Below are 12,060 nucleotides of genomic sequence, written 5' to 3' on the forward strand. Positions count from 1 at the left end.
AAGGTAGATGGCAGACGAAGCTGTATAGAGGTAACACAATTTATTCACAGACAATTCACGCGATCGCACTTATACAATCCCTTCACCCGTTTTGAAATGCCTGTGATATCATTTATTTTAACTGGTCAGTGAGCGATGCGCCGAGCAGTTAGGTGAAACCTTAAGAGCTGTTTTTAACGAAAGTTCAGTCAATAAATGACGTGTGTACAGCGGCCGCCGATGTAAATTATTGTAGTAGTGTAGTGCAATCTCTTCCGACGTGAACTATACGAACTAGTTCTACTCTGGTCTGGGACATCTACATTGATGTCACCAACGACCGTCACAGGAGTGGGCACACATTCCAGCAAAGTGTGCGCGAACAAAGTTCTTCAGGTCTCATAGGAGTTTTAGGGAAATGCACAGGGTAGATAATAAAATTTCTTTTTGTCTGTAGACCACAGGTACCCCCAGTTTGTGTCACTCATTTATTAATCCTGCATAAATTTGGAGTCTAGTGTGTACGCTTTTTGTAATGTGGGATGATTTGCGTGGGTCGCTGCAGTTACGGTTCGACCCTTTTGTCACTTTACACAGTACCTCGTCGATCACAATTACTTTGTTTTCTTGACGCCTCTGCAAAAGCCTACTACTCTTTGGGAATCTCTAAACATACGGGGCCGAAAAGTATTGCCTTTTTAGGACACAAATGAAATGACGCATAATCTTTGCTCTTTCGGGTACACACTATGGGACCTCGGCATTCTGACACCATACATATAGCCTTCAATACCCTGCGGTGGATCTTCGAGAAGTGTACGTTTCATAAGTGCGTACGTTCAGAGAAGTTGGTTTTTATTTGGGGACACAAAACCTCTGCTTTATCCGCCACATAAAACATCGACGAAAAAAAAAATCACCAGACGGACCGAAAGGTCCTCCAAATGGGTCTTTTACAGTCAACCAGGATAGTTGGCTATTCATGACTACTTTTATTTATCTGTTTGTTGTCAAATATTTGAAGAGAACGGCAATGGCAGCAAAGGATGCCTTTTATCTGCACAAGGCGTAACTGGTATAGTTAAGAAACTGTATCCCACGTAATCCTATACGCGTAGATCGCAGTAAGGAAAACAAAGCAAAATAAAAAAAGCAAAAGTATAAACAAACGAAGGAAAAAGTAGCCTCTTTCGGCCAATAATCTATCAATCATCGGGTTCAAAACAAAGCATTATAAATAAAGGAGAAATAGTTGCGAAACCAGTAACGATATCACAGCCAGCGTCTTAAGAAAAAATTCAAAACGAAGTAGCGCAGTTCCGAAGGTGTATACGTTTCGAGCCCTCATGCATTTACTTGAAAACAAGGTGATAAAAAGGAAACGCTGAAATATAACTTCCAAAGTCGAAAAAAAAAACATCGCTGTTTGGGTTGACGTGTACCCTTATACCACAACACAAGAGTATGGTTAATAAAGTAGAGTAGCTGCGTCTTGATGTTTATGCATTAGTTCCCAATTCACAGAATCACCATCATCATGCTCAGCAGCAGCCTAGTTAGGTCCACTGCAGGACAAAGGCCTGTCCCAAGGACCTCGAGCCGCTCCTATTCTACGCGGCTCTAGTCTTTTCTATGCCTCCGAATTTCTGAAGAATGATATGACTAATTCTGTGGACAGGAAATGAGCTTCCTGGATGACGGAACAACCCCGAGTAGCAGGTGTCGTACTTCAAATAAAGAAACCTAGACGGACAATAAAATCACGAAAAATATATGGACACCGTGTGGCCACGCAGTGAGACTAAATTACAACCGATGTCCCCCCAGGGTAAAAGACTGAATATCAAGAGACGGGATTAGAAGGGCTAAGCCAACAACTCGAATGAGAGAAGAAATCCCACGAATACCAGTAGCTTTTCCATGTTAGCCGTGATTTTTTGAATCTTACTCTACAATTAGTACATTTGAAGTCCTTTGTTCATATTGCCCCTAACGTATGTTGAAATTGCCGAAAAGAACTTGGCTGAGTCCTCAAGCTTTGAAATGGCGAGTTGAGGGGATCGTATTCGGCCGAAAAGCCTGCCACCATCCAAGCCCATATCATTTTTTGTCAGTGTTTTATTTAAACAATAATGCATGCAGAAGGCCGCACAAAGGTTTGGAAATCAGTGAGTAGTGCACTGTCACATGCATCTTTGGCTCAAAAGGCAACCTAATTCCTGCAAAAATAAACATGGCTCGTATCCGCATGTGCAGCGCCAAGGCAACACGCATGAACTTAACGCATATGTTCCGTTCGTAGTAGAATATTCTCAGCCCTGTCTTTTCTTTATGAACACGCGGTTCTACTTTTCCCTGAACATGTGTATTTTCTTATTTCCGGGTTGCATAAGAGATTTTCTATCAGTACCCAGCTAATTGCTTGTATCAATTCATTTTCAGCTGTTCGTGACAAATCAGGCCAAACAGACATAGTCTTTCTAGATTTTAGTGAATCTTTCAATAGAATTTTTCACTCAAAGTTAATATTTAGGCCTAATTTTCCTGGTTTTCCGTCCCCCATTGTAAACTGGTTAAAATGCTATTTATACTCCCGCATGAAATTTGTCGATTTAAATGGTTCTCATTCACAAAGTCATCCTGTAAACTCCGGCGTACCGCAAGGCAGTGTCCTCAGACTGCTAATTTTCTTGATTTATATAAGGAGTTAACAAACTGTGTTAAAGAAGGCGTTGCAATTAGATTATTCGCGGACGATTGCTTGTTGCCCAGCACTATTAATTCCCTTAATGAGCAGCATGTCCTAAATGACAGTATTGAAGCAATAAATAAATGGCGCGACCACTGGGACATGAAACTAAACGCTGAAAAATAAAAACGTATTCATGCGTATCACTAACAAAAAGCAGCCATATGAATATCAGTACACAATTAACGGCGTTGCTATCTCTCAAACAGACAGTTTAAAATACCTTGCGATTACGATAAATAGTAATTTAACTTTGTCTACACACACCCCTTAAAATATCCCCGTCAGCTCGGAGAAAACTGGGTTTGCTAACATATACAATGAAACGCTAACCTTCCAACATAAAGCTTCTTGTCTATAACAAAATAATACAACAAAATTTAGAGTACGAATGCGTAGTTTGGGACCTGCATACTAAAAAAGATATTAGTAATCTTGAAATAGTTCAACAATCAGCTGTCCGCTTCATATACAATCGTTATCGCCGTCTTGACTCCCCAACCAATCTAATAAAAATTAACAAAATCCCAACGCCGCACTCTCGAAGAAAAAAAGCTAGGCTAAATTTCTTTTTCATTTAGCACAACGAAGTTCACGACTTGATGCATCGGCCTTACTCACTCCGTTATCATCGCGTCAAGCGAGGCAATATCATTCCGCTAAGTTCACGCCTATCTCAGTGCTCACTAACACGTTTAAGTATTAGTTTTTTCCAAAGACTATAACCGACTGGAACAATCTGCCCCCTCAAATTCTTTCTTCCAGTAGCATGTTGAAATGCATTGATGAAACGTTGGATTCCTAAAAAAAAAAAGAATTTTCTTATATATTCCGAAGAAGTTTGTAATGCCTTGTTCACACGTTTTCTTTTACTCGCTAGAAATTATGTAGCTGGTCTGAACACAATGTAACACCACCACTCCTGATTAGGCCCGTTCGTGGCGCACAGTATTGTTTAAATAAATAAATAAATAAATAAATAAATAAATAAATAAATAAATAAAGTGAAACTTTATTGACACAAGGATGGCACTGATAAATAAATAAATTCTTTCTCCAATGATGTACAGTTCTTTTGTTTATTGTTCTTTTCTAGTTTAATGTGTTATTGTACGGGCTCCACACCTTGTACGGGCTCCACACCCACTAATGTAATGCCCTCGGCCCTATAAGGGGGAGAAACGAAATGAAATGAAATGAAATGTAATGAAATGAAATAATGAGGTGTTATTTATTTGCATAGGTCGGTATGTGCTCCAGCTTCCAAGGGTGCCCCTAGGTCTATACAAAACAGAAATTAAGCAGGTGTGTGTCCTTTGGCTTCGATGACAACGAATACGCAACAATAGCCGCAGCAATTTGTAAGAGGATACCTCACAAGTTTTCAAAGTGCTCCTAGCCTCAGTTACTTACTGTTTTTCTCAAAGTGTGGCTCTGTATTTACATTGCTCATACCGTCACTGATCATTCGCGTATATGGAGGAGATGCTGCTTCAAAAGCAAGTAGCGCGGCGACTTTTTTTTTCAAAGCAGAGTCGGTACGTTTGGCAATTAGGCATCGCATTTCGCAATTACATGTCCTGGTGATATGATCTGCCCAACCGGCGTGACATCACAAAAGAGATTAGCGAACGAAAATACTCAAACCATTCATTTCGTACAGTACAAAAGACCTTCGTTAACTGGAAGCATTATGAGTTGTGTTCAAAAATTTTCCTGCAAGGTACTTTTACTTGATCCAATCTATAGATAATTTCTATTATGCTCTTTTGCTGTATAGGCCGGTCAAAACCTGAAGGTCTAATTACGCGTCTCAAGAGAACGCCAGACATCTGGCCATGTCGTGAATATTGTAGCGAGTTCTGGCGGGTCAGAGGGATTCTTTTGATGAAATATTTACTCCCTCGGCGATACAAAGAATGGAGATAACTATAAAAGAAAGGAAGGATTTTTTCTTGCCAGTAATAAGAATGGTTCTTACTACAGCGGAAAATTCCCTTGAGAGCGTAAGTACAAGACGAGGCTTTTGTGACCATACGTCTAACATTCAATGACTTTTCTAATCAGGAAGCTTGGGCAGCATTTCAGCGGATCAAATATTTTAAGAATATCAGGGTTTATTTTGTGCCCGTAATAGTTTAACAGGACAGTGCCTACGAACTATCTTTGTTCATGCGTTCTTGAGAAACAAATAGATGACTTCCGAGTTCCCTTTCACTTGGTCAAAATAAGGACTTATTACTTATGCCCAAAAGGCGTTCTTGGTTTTTCTGTGCTGGCATGTTTAAACGACAGATAATTATCTTCGTTAGGGGTATTCCGAGCGTTGAAAAAATACCTTAGGGAGTTTTGTTACATTGATTGAAAACCACTCGTTCTTATAAATATAAAATATCATTTTGAGAGCGCTTTTTGTTGGAGTGAATAATATGCACTTATGATGGGTATGCGATGATGATGACCGCAATAGCCTAGATATTTAGATGCGCCACACGTTCACTGCAAAATGAAAACGTCGTGTAGACTCACAATTCATACTGAGAACCCTCCATTGCGCTTACCGGTTTCAATTAAGCTCAAGGAAAATGCAAGCGGACGCTTCCAACAACGCTTCGTGAAGCCGTGCATTATGGTCGTGTTCTTGGTTGTGGCTGTGGGGAATGCCTTCCCGAAGCTTTGCCATGTATTTTACAATCTTTTCAAATGCTGGGCGTGCATAAAGCGGTGTATAAAAATCGGCTACTGTAAGAGTAAGGCGAAAGTAATGCAGCCTCAGGCAAAGGTCCCCTAGGAATAGCGGTGGTACACTAGCTGGTTATGCAGCAGTACAAAATCTGCTGCGCACCTGCTTGCTTCGCTCCAGATGTCGTGAAAAGACGATAAACTTCTACGTTTCACACCTAACTCTCTCTCATAAGTTTATTCACACCTTTCATGCTCTTCCCTGGCCTCGCTGCTTCCATGGTGGACGCTGAAGAGGTTATTATTTCATTCACGTCGATTTTCCACTAATCGCACAGCTCCCACGCCATATGTTAGGACAGCGCATTTCTCGCGACCCCGCAACGCCACTTTTAATGTGTTGGCTTAATGCGAAGCCATTTACTAACTTGGTTGATAAAACATCCAGCGTCCATTCCACTCAAGATGCCTTACGGACAGCAGAAGAAATTGCCGATTGTTAGAAGGATAAAAGAAAGGTCAGGTAGTAAACGTAACGACGCCCCATTTCTCTAGGAATCTTCTGTACAAAATACGATAGTTGAAAAGAAAATTTTTGCCGAATCGGCGATTACCAATTACGCCAGCGGGCAAGTTGACCACCGAAATTTACGCCTACTCCTGCAGGCACAGCCATTCCCGAAACAAAAAATATACATCGTTGGGCACCGGGCCACTCGGATTTCGCAGGAAATGAATCGGCGCACGAGGTTTCTCGAGAACTGCTCATCTGAGAGCCCAGTGACGCTGCAAAGTCTTCTCAACGGTTCCGCCTCAGTGACAGCTTCTTGACCTACATCGGTACTCGATCACGGCCGACTGTCCAGAGCTCGTTTCTCACTGCCCTACCAAGATCTTTTCGGCCACCCTGCTGTAGTATGGCGCCAACTTCAAACATAACGTTTACATTTACCCCTGCCCTCGTATCACTCTACTTCCCCGAGTGGCACAGTAACGAATGGCCTCTTTGCCATACATCGGCCTACCTACCACATGTTGTTTGGTTTCGTGAAGAAGTACCCCTACAATCTATTAAAAAGCACCCCATTTTATTACCCATTATGAAGGAGGAGCAGTGGGAGGCCGCGCTGCTCGGCACAGACACTCTGACCCAGGCCCGACTAGCCTTGGTGGCCGAAGACGCCTCAGAAATCTCTAAGAATCCTGTCGTCACCAGAAGGACGTCGTAGCCAACCTCCTGCAAACGGTCCCACCAGTAGCAACAATAAAGTTTTATCTGATCTGGTTTGCTGCGAGGAATTTGAAACAGATTCCTCTGGTACTCTAGAGGAACACAGAACCCCTTGACAACCACAGTGTGGTCCCTCTGTCAGGCCAGAGGCCAAATTAGTGAACGGGTTCTAGCATAAGCGTGAGTTGGAGACAAATACTTTGCACCATAGGCGAAATTGCAGCAGGGCAATCAGCACATTCTCACTTTTTGCGTGCATGCGGGCAGCGGTTGTTGAAGCATCAGTCGTAACGGAAATGGAGCAACCCACCGCCAGAGGAAGGGATGATAATGAAAATGAGAGGATACGCGCTCAATCGTGCTCACGTGTGACTGTAGGCATCATGTAATTGCCTTGCGTAGAGTGAGCCGACTGCCTTCAAGCGACACTTTGTCTAAAATTTCACCAGTTCTTTGTAACCTGTACACATACAGCAGCTGAGAAACGTGGGGGTGCCCAAAATACAGGCGTATACGCTCATCAATAACACTCATGTTTTTGCATGCCCTACTTCATAAATACTGCATAGGTTTTCAAAAAAAGATTTACCTTTCTTATGAAATAACACAACAAGAAATTTCTTTAGCACAGTGCAGTACTCTTAGTTTCGTACATATATATTGCATCATACATGCCTGGAGCTTGTGTGGTGAATAATAGGTTAATGCTGTGGCCATGGTAGCAGCCATTTCAAGCGATACAGGCTTATATAGGTTCAGTTTTTCTATAAGTGATCAAAAAGTTGAATCCAGTGGGTGATGGATTGACAGCACATCAAAAGGATGAAAACAACTACTGCTGGAATAAAAACGGTTTCACACGAATAAAGTAATACTTCGTTGTTTCAGCGAATGGTGGTTCTAATAAGTGTATCTTATTTATTTCATTGTCTTCAATCTAGTGAATTGTTACTGCCATTCGACACCCGGCCCCATAGAACGGTGACGCTGTACTGTTTTACTCTTCAAAAACATTCGTTTTCTTTCCACGTTCTTACGATCGCATTAATCAATACAGTTCTCTGTTTTACCATGCTTCTAGGCTTGCCTCCAGCCAGCCCTGATGTAGCCCTTATTTCCCCGGGTGTCAGCTATACGTGGTCGACGCCTGCACCAACTTCACCTTAATGTTGACGTAGGATATAATTTCCACCCTTGTTTTTTCCTGGGCAAAGATGCTGGCTTCATTAAAATTTGTTCCTCTAATCGCTGTTTCTGCGGCTTGGTGCAGCTTGGGAAAGGTTCCGACATTTCAATACTTGAAGAGCTGTTTAAAAACTACTGACGGAAATACTTCTACGCCGGATTGCTTTCTCGTGTTGCCGATCAGCACTCAGAACTTTTTACAAGAAAGATATAGCCGTCCACTGTTTCTAATATTTTGTCACTGTGGAGGTAGTGCGGGTCCATCACATGCTTGTTTACATTACAATACCTTTGTCACAATATTCGTGCATTTCAAGAATGAACTTTTTACACTGGTGACAGAGAATAATTTTCACATTTTTATACATGTGTTGTCGGCCAATACGAATCCTACAACAATGAAGCCTATCTTTTCCTGCGGCCCGAGTATATGCAAATGCGATAGTCACCAAAGCTGCCTATATTTGTCCAATGAGTGTAGCCGCACCCTATGAATTAAGTGGTAAAGAATGGGTAACAAGGATATGTTATCACACGGTATACTTAAGCGTGCACGTTTTGCCGATGGGGGTATATTGAAGCACATTGATTAAAAATGCTCACTGCAACTGATGCCGTGGCGTCCATCCGCGCTAGCAGTGCGATCCAGTTGTGAAGCAGATATGTGTAATCAAATAAATTCTTTTCAACAGCTTCCCATCATTTTTTGCTGCTTCCCTTTCGTCTACCTTAGACCTCCGCCTCATTACACACTGTGTCAAACTCTGTACTTTCCTCATTACATCACTCGAAATGGTTGGGTTTAGGAGAATAGACAAAGACCGACGCAAGCACTTCTGCACCAGCGCGAAGTGCTTTTTCTGAGACCGGGGAATGTATGCCATAGGTGTTGCGGTGTTGCGTTGCTGCTGTGTTGTCTTTAATCGGGGACGGTAAAACGACCCGCAGAATACAACTAGTTCAGCTGTTTTGGTAGAACTGGAAACATATTCTGGCCTGCCATTCGAGCTGATAAATATTTGTGGAAAAAGCTGCTTGAAATTTAATCTTCCGTTCGGCGCAGTCTTCGGTGCTTGGCAGTGTTAGGAAATGCGGAGGCCTATACTACATATCGAAAATAGATAGATGTAACTTTATTAGGGAAAGGGCTTGCTCAGAGGCCCATGAAGGTAGTCGGGCGGGCAAGGAGGGGGTTAAATTAAGTGCGGCTCAGAATATCAGGCTCGCAGGCGAAGTCCCAGAGGGAACGCGGGGCTCGGGCTGCGTGCGTGTGCTGTGCTGGCGAGATCTAGTACTCGTACGTCGGAACTTGGGGGCGATGGCGCGCGCGAATAGATTGAAAATAAAGTGTAGGCTTCACGAGGGGTTCGAGTTTAGGGTATGCGTGCGGGAGCACTGCCAGGTCATGTGGTAGAATGTGCAGGGCTGGGGAGAGAACTTGGAGGTGATAGAGTAAGAGGTGGGGAAGATGACATGGAGGGGGTGCCACGCTAGTATGTGTTCATTAGAAGGCGGCGGTGGGTCGCGGCTTCTTCTTTGGTCAGCTTGGCGTGGGGCGGTGGTAGAGTGCAGCGTCCGAAGCTGTTCTTGTAGTGTATGCTTATACGCCTCAGGCGCACCGCAGTCTTGTGAATCCAACGGCAGGGCGCTGGGAAGCAATGCTCATAGATATGCGTATGGGCAGCTGTATTAGCCACCGTATTCCCCTCCATAGACACGTGTCCCGGGGTGAGTTTAGATAATTGAAAGTTCAGGGAAGTTGGGGATAGATTGTGGGATGAGGTGTGTACGAGTGGAATGCGGTCGGTGGCATAATTCAGACATTCAACTTGAGAATCCTTCACAATGTTGAGAACGTATTGTGCTACAGCGGCTGCTAGGCCAATGGCGCGTTTGTGTTCGGTTGTAAATTCATTGCCGATGACCGCTGCGTAGGTCAGTTCGTTTTCTCGTCCGTCTGGGGGAGGGGGTTGGCAACTGTGAAGGCCGGGCTAATGGGAATTCTGGCTTCGTTGACGTGGTGGAAGTCTTGGGCGTAAACTAGAAGAATCTTGCGAAGCGCTCGGATGGGAGCTTGTCGGCGGCGTTGGTCTAGTACGTGGTGAATTCTCTTGGAGTTCGGAGTTGGAGCGGTATGACCTGGCGGGAGTTCCATTTATCCGGAATTTGGCAGTAGAGGTGACTGAGGAGATGGCAGTGTTTGTCAGCTTGAGCCGTTCAATCTGGTTACATGAAGGGCTTCGTAAAGTTCGTTTTAGGTTTCAGTAATTAGCCTCTGAAGATATTTGACAGTGGTGGTTGGTGGGGAAACACCCACAGGTAATTCTAGACTTGGCGGATAATGATGTAGAGTCTCTGGATTTACTTTTTGAGTGCCAGGTATGGTGTTCCCCACGTGACGCAACAGTCTAGTAGGGATTGATAGAGGTGTGTGAAGTCCTTTTCCCTGGGTTCTTGTCGACGATGAGCACTGCGCTTGATGAGGCATTGGATGTGTAATGGTGACATGCATGTGATAGATATGAATGCCTGGGCCGTTAAATTTATTTGGGAGGCCAAGAACTTGGATAGTAGGGGAGGTCAAGATGGGAGTATCACTTAGAGTTAATTCAGGGAATGGGAAAGAATGTCGTTTACCGTCTTGTGTGCGTTTATCTAGCGCAAAAGTGGCACATTTTTTTGGTTCCGCTGCTAACGACTGAGTGGTTATCGGAGGTGTCATTTCTTTATTGGAGGGCGTATTGTTCACCCCAAATGAACAATGCGGTGATTCAAACAGTGCGACCACCTGTGTGAATTGAATGTTGTATATGTCGAATTTGGTGTAGATATGGCAGAAGTTTACACTTGGTGGGATAACAGGAGCGGGGAAATGGTGGGAGCGGTCGGGGGGTAGGAGGGTACCACCAAGCTGCACACGAAAGGAGGTGGATCCAATGGAGCCCAAGTTGGCGGTTGCGGTGTAATTAGTGAGTTTTGTTTATAATATATTGTTTGTATTGCAGGGCAATGCAATCTAAAAAATCTACGCCATCCCCCACTGCGAAAGTGGGTGTCCAGCACAGCTGTTGTAAATTACTACCCATGCTGATTGGAGGGGGGGGGGGGGGGCGTATGAAATATTCCCTGTTGTCTAGGCTTGCTTGTGGCTTGCACTAGCTCTAGCCCTCTAGCCCTGCTCTAGCCCTCGAATAACATCCCCCGCCCTCCCCTTTCGAGAGCAGCTGCGAACCTAATCTCTACCAGAACACATAGAAGGGAGATTCCCATTGTCCACTGGCGCCTTATCATTCTTCCTGCGGTTTCTATGTTTGTTTTGTGGTTTTTCCTTTACACGAGTGTTGAGTTCTATGCTGCACGCCTGATTAGAGTGACGCATGCGCTCGGCGTCTTGGGAAAGAACTGCTGGGTACTGTCTGTGTTTTTTGTTTACGACAAAATTTTACAACCAATGAGGGGCTACCAGGTATACTGTAAGAATGGAACCTAATGCGCCGTTATGTATTGGAGAGCTGCGAGTATTTCCTTTGGTATATATTGAGAAAGGCTCGTTTATAACCAGTACTAATATTGCGCGTTTTGTTTTCGAGCTGGGTGGTGGGGCGACTTCCTTTTTTTTCGGTGTAGCAGGATGTATTGTGGTGATATAAGTTCGTGCGGATGGCAAACATGGTGCGAGATAGTAAGCTACGGTTTTAGAGTTCCGGTTTAAGCTGATTGGTAACTAGTGTTCATTTACCTTGCCGACACACGATGCTAGACAGTCGGGGTGATAATTTTCGAGGGTTCTGGCTTGGCGGAGTTGAGAATGAGTGTACTTTAGCTGTGTTTCCATTTAAGGGGTACGTGATTGGTTTTCCAGCAATGATTGAAGTAGTCAAGCAGTCGGCTCGCTTTTGGTGTCGAGTTTACCGACAAGATCGATGAATATACAGTCTCTGCCTAGTGGAGTGTAAGGAGCGATGTAGAGGAGGGTGAAGTCGAGTGCAGCGAGGGGAAGGATGCAGTAAGTTCCGGGTTTTCTTTTCCTTGGAAGGCGAAGCGGCGTAGTGTGGGTGGTTGCGTCTTTTTTGTCCATGTGCCCTTTGTGGAGTTGTTCATGGGCAGGTGTTTCACGGATGGGTGACTGTGCATTATGTGGTGGATGGTGCGGACCGTGTCTCCTCTGCTGGGCTTAGTAGCCAGCAGAGAGCGGAGGATGTTCCATTCGGATTTAGTGCTGAGACTGCCTTGA

The sequence above is a fragment of the Haemaphysalis longicornis genome, unplaced genomic scaffold, assembly GCF_048455015.1.
Source record: "Haemaphysalis longicornis isolate Haplotype H1 unplaced genomic scaffold, Haemaphysalis longicornis Haplotype H1 scaffold_4, whole genome shotgun sequence".
In the NCBI taxonomy this organism is placed as follows: Eukaryota; Metazoa; Arthropoda; class Arachnida; order Ixodida; family Ixodidae; genus Haemaphysalis; species Haemaphysalis longicornis.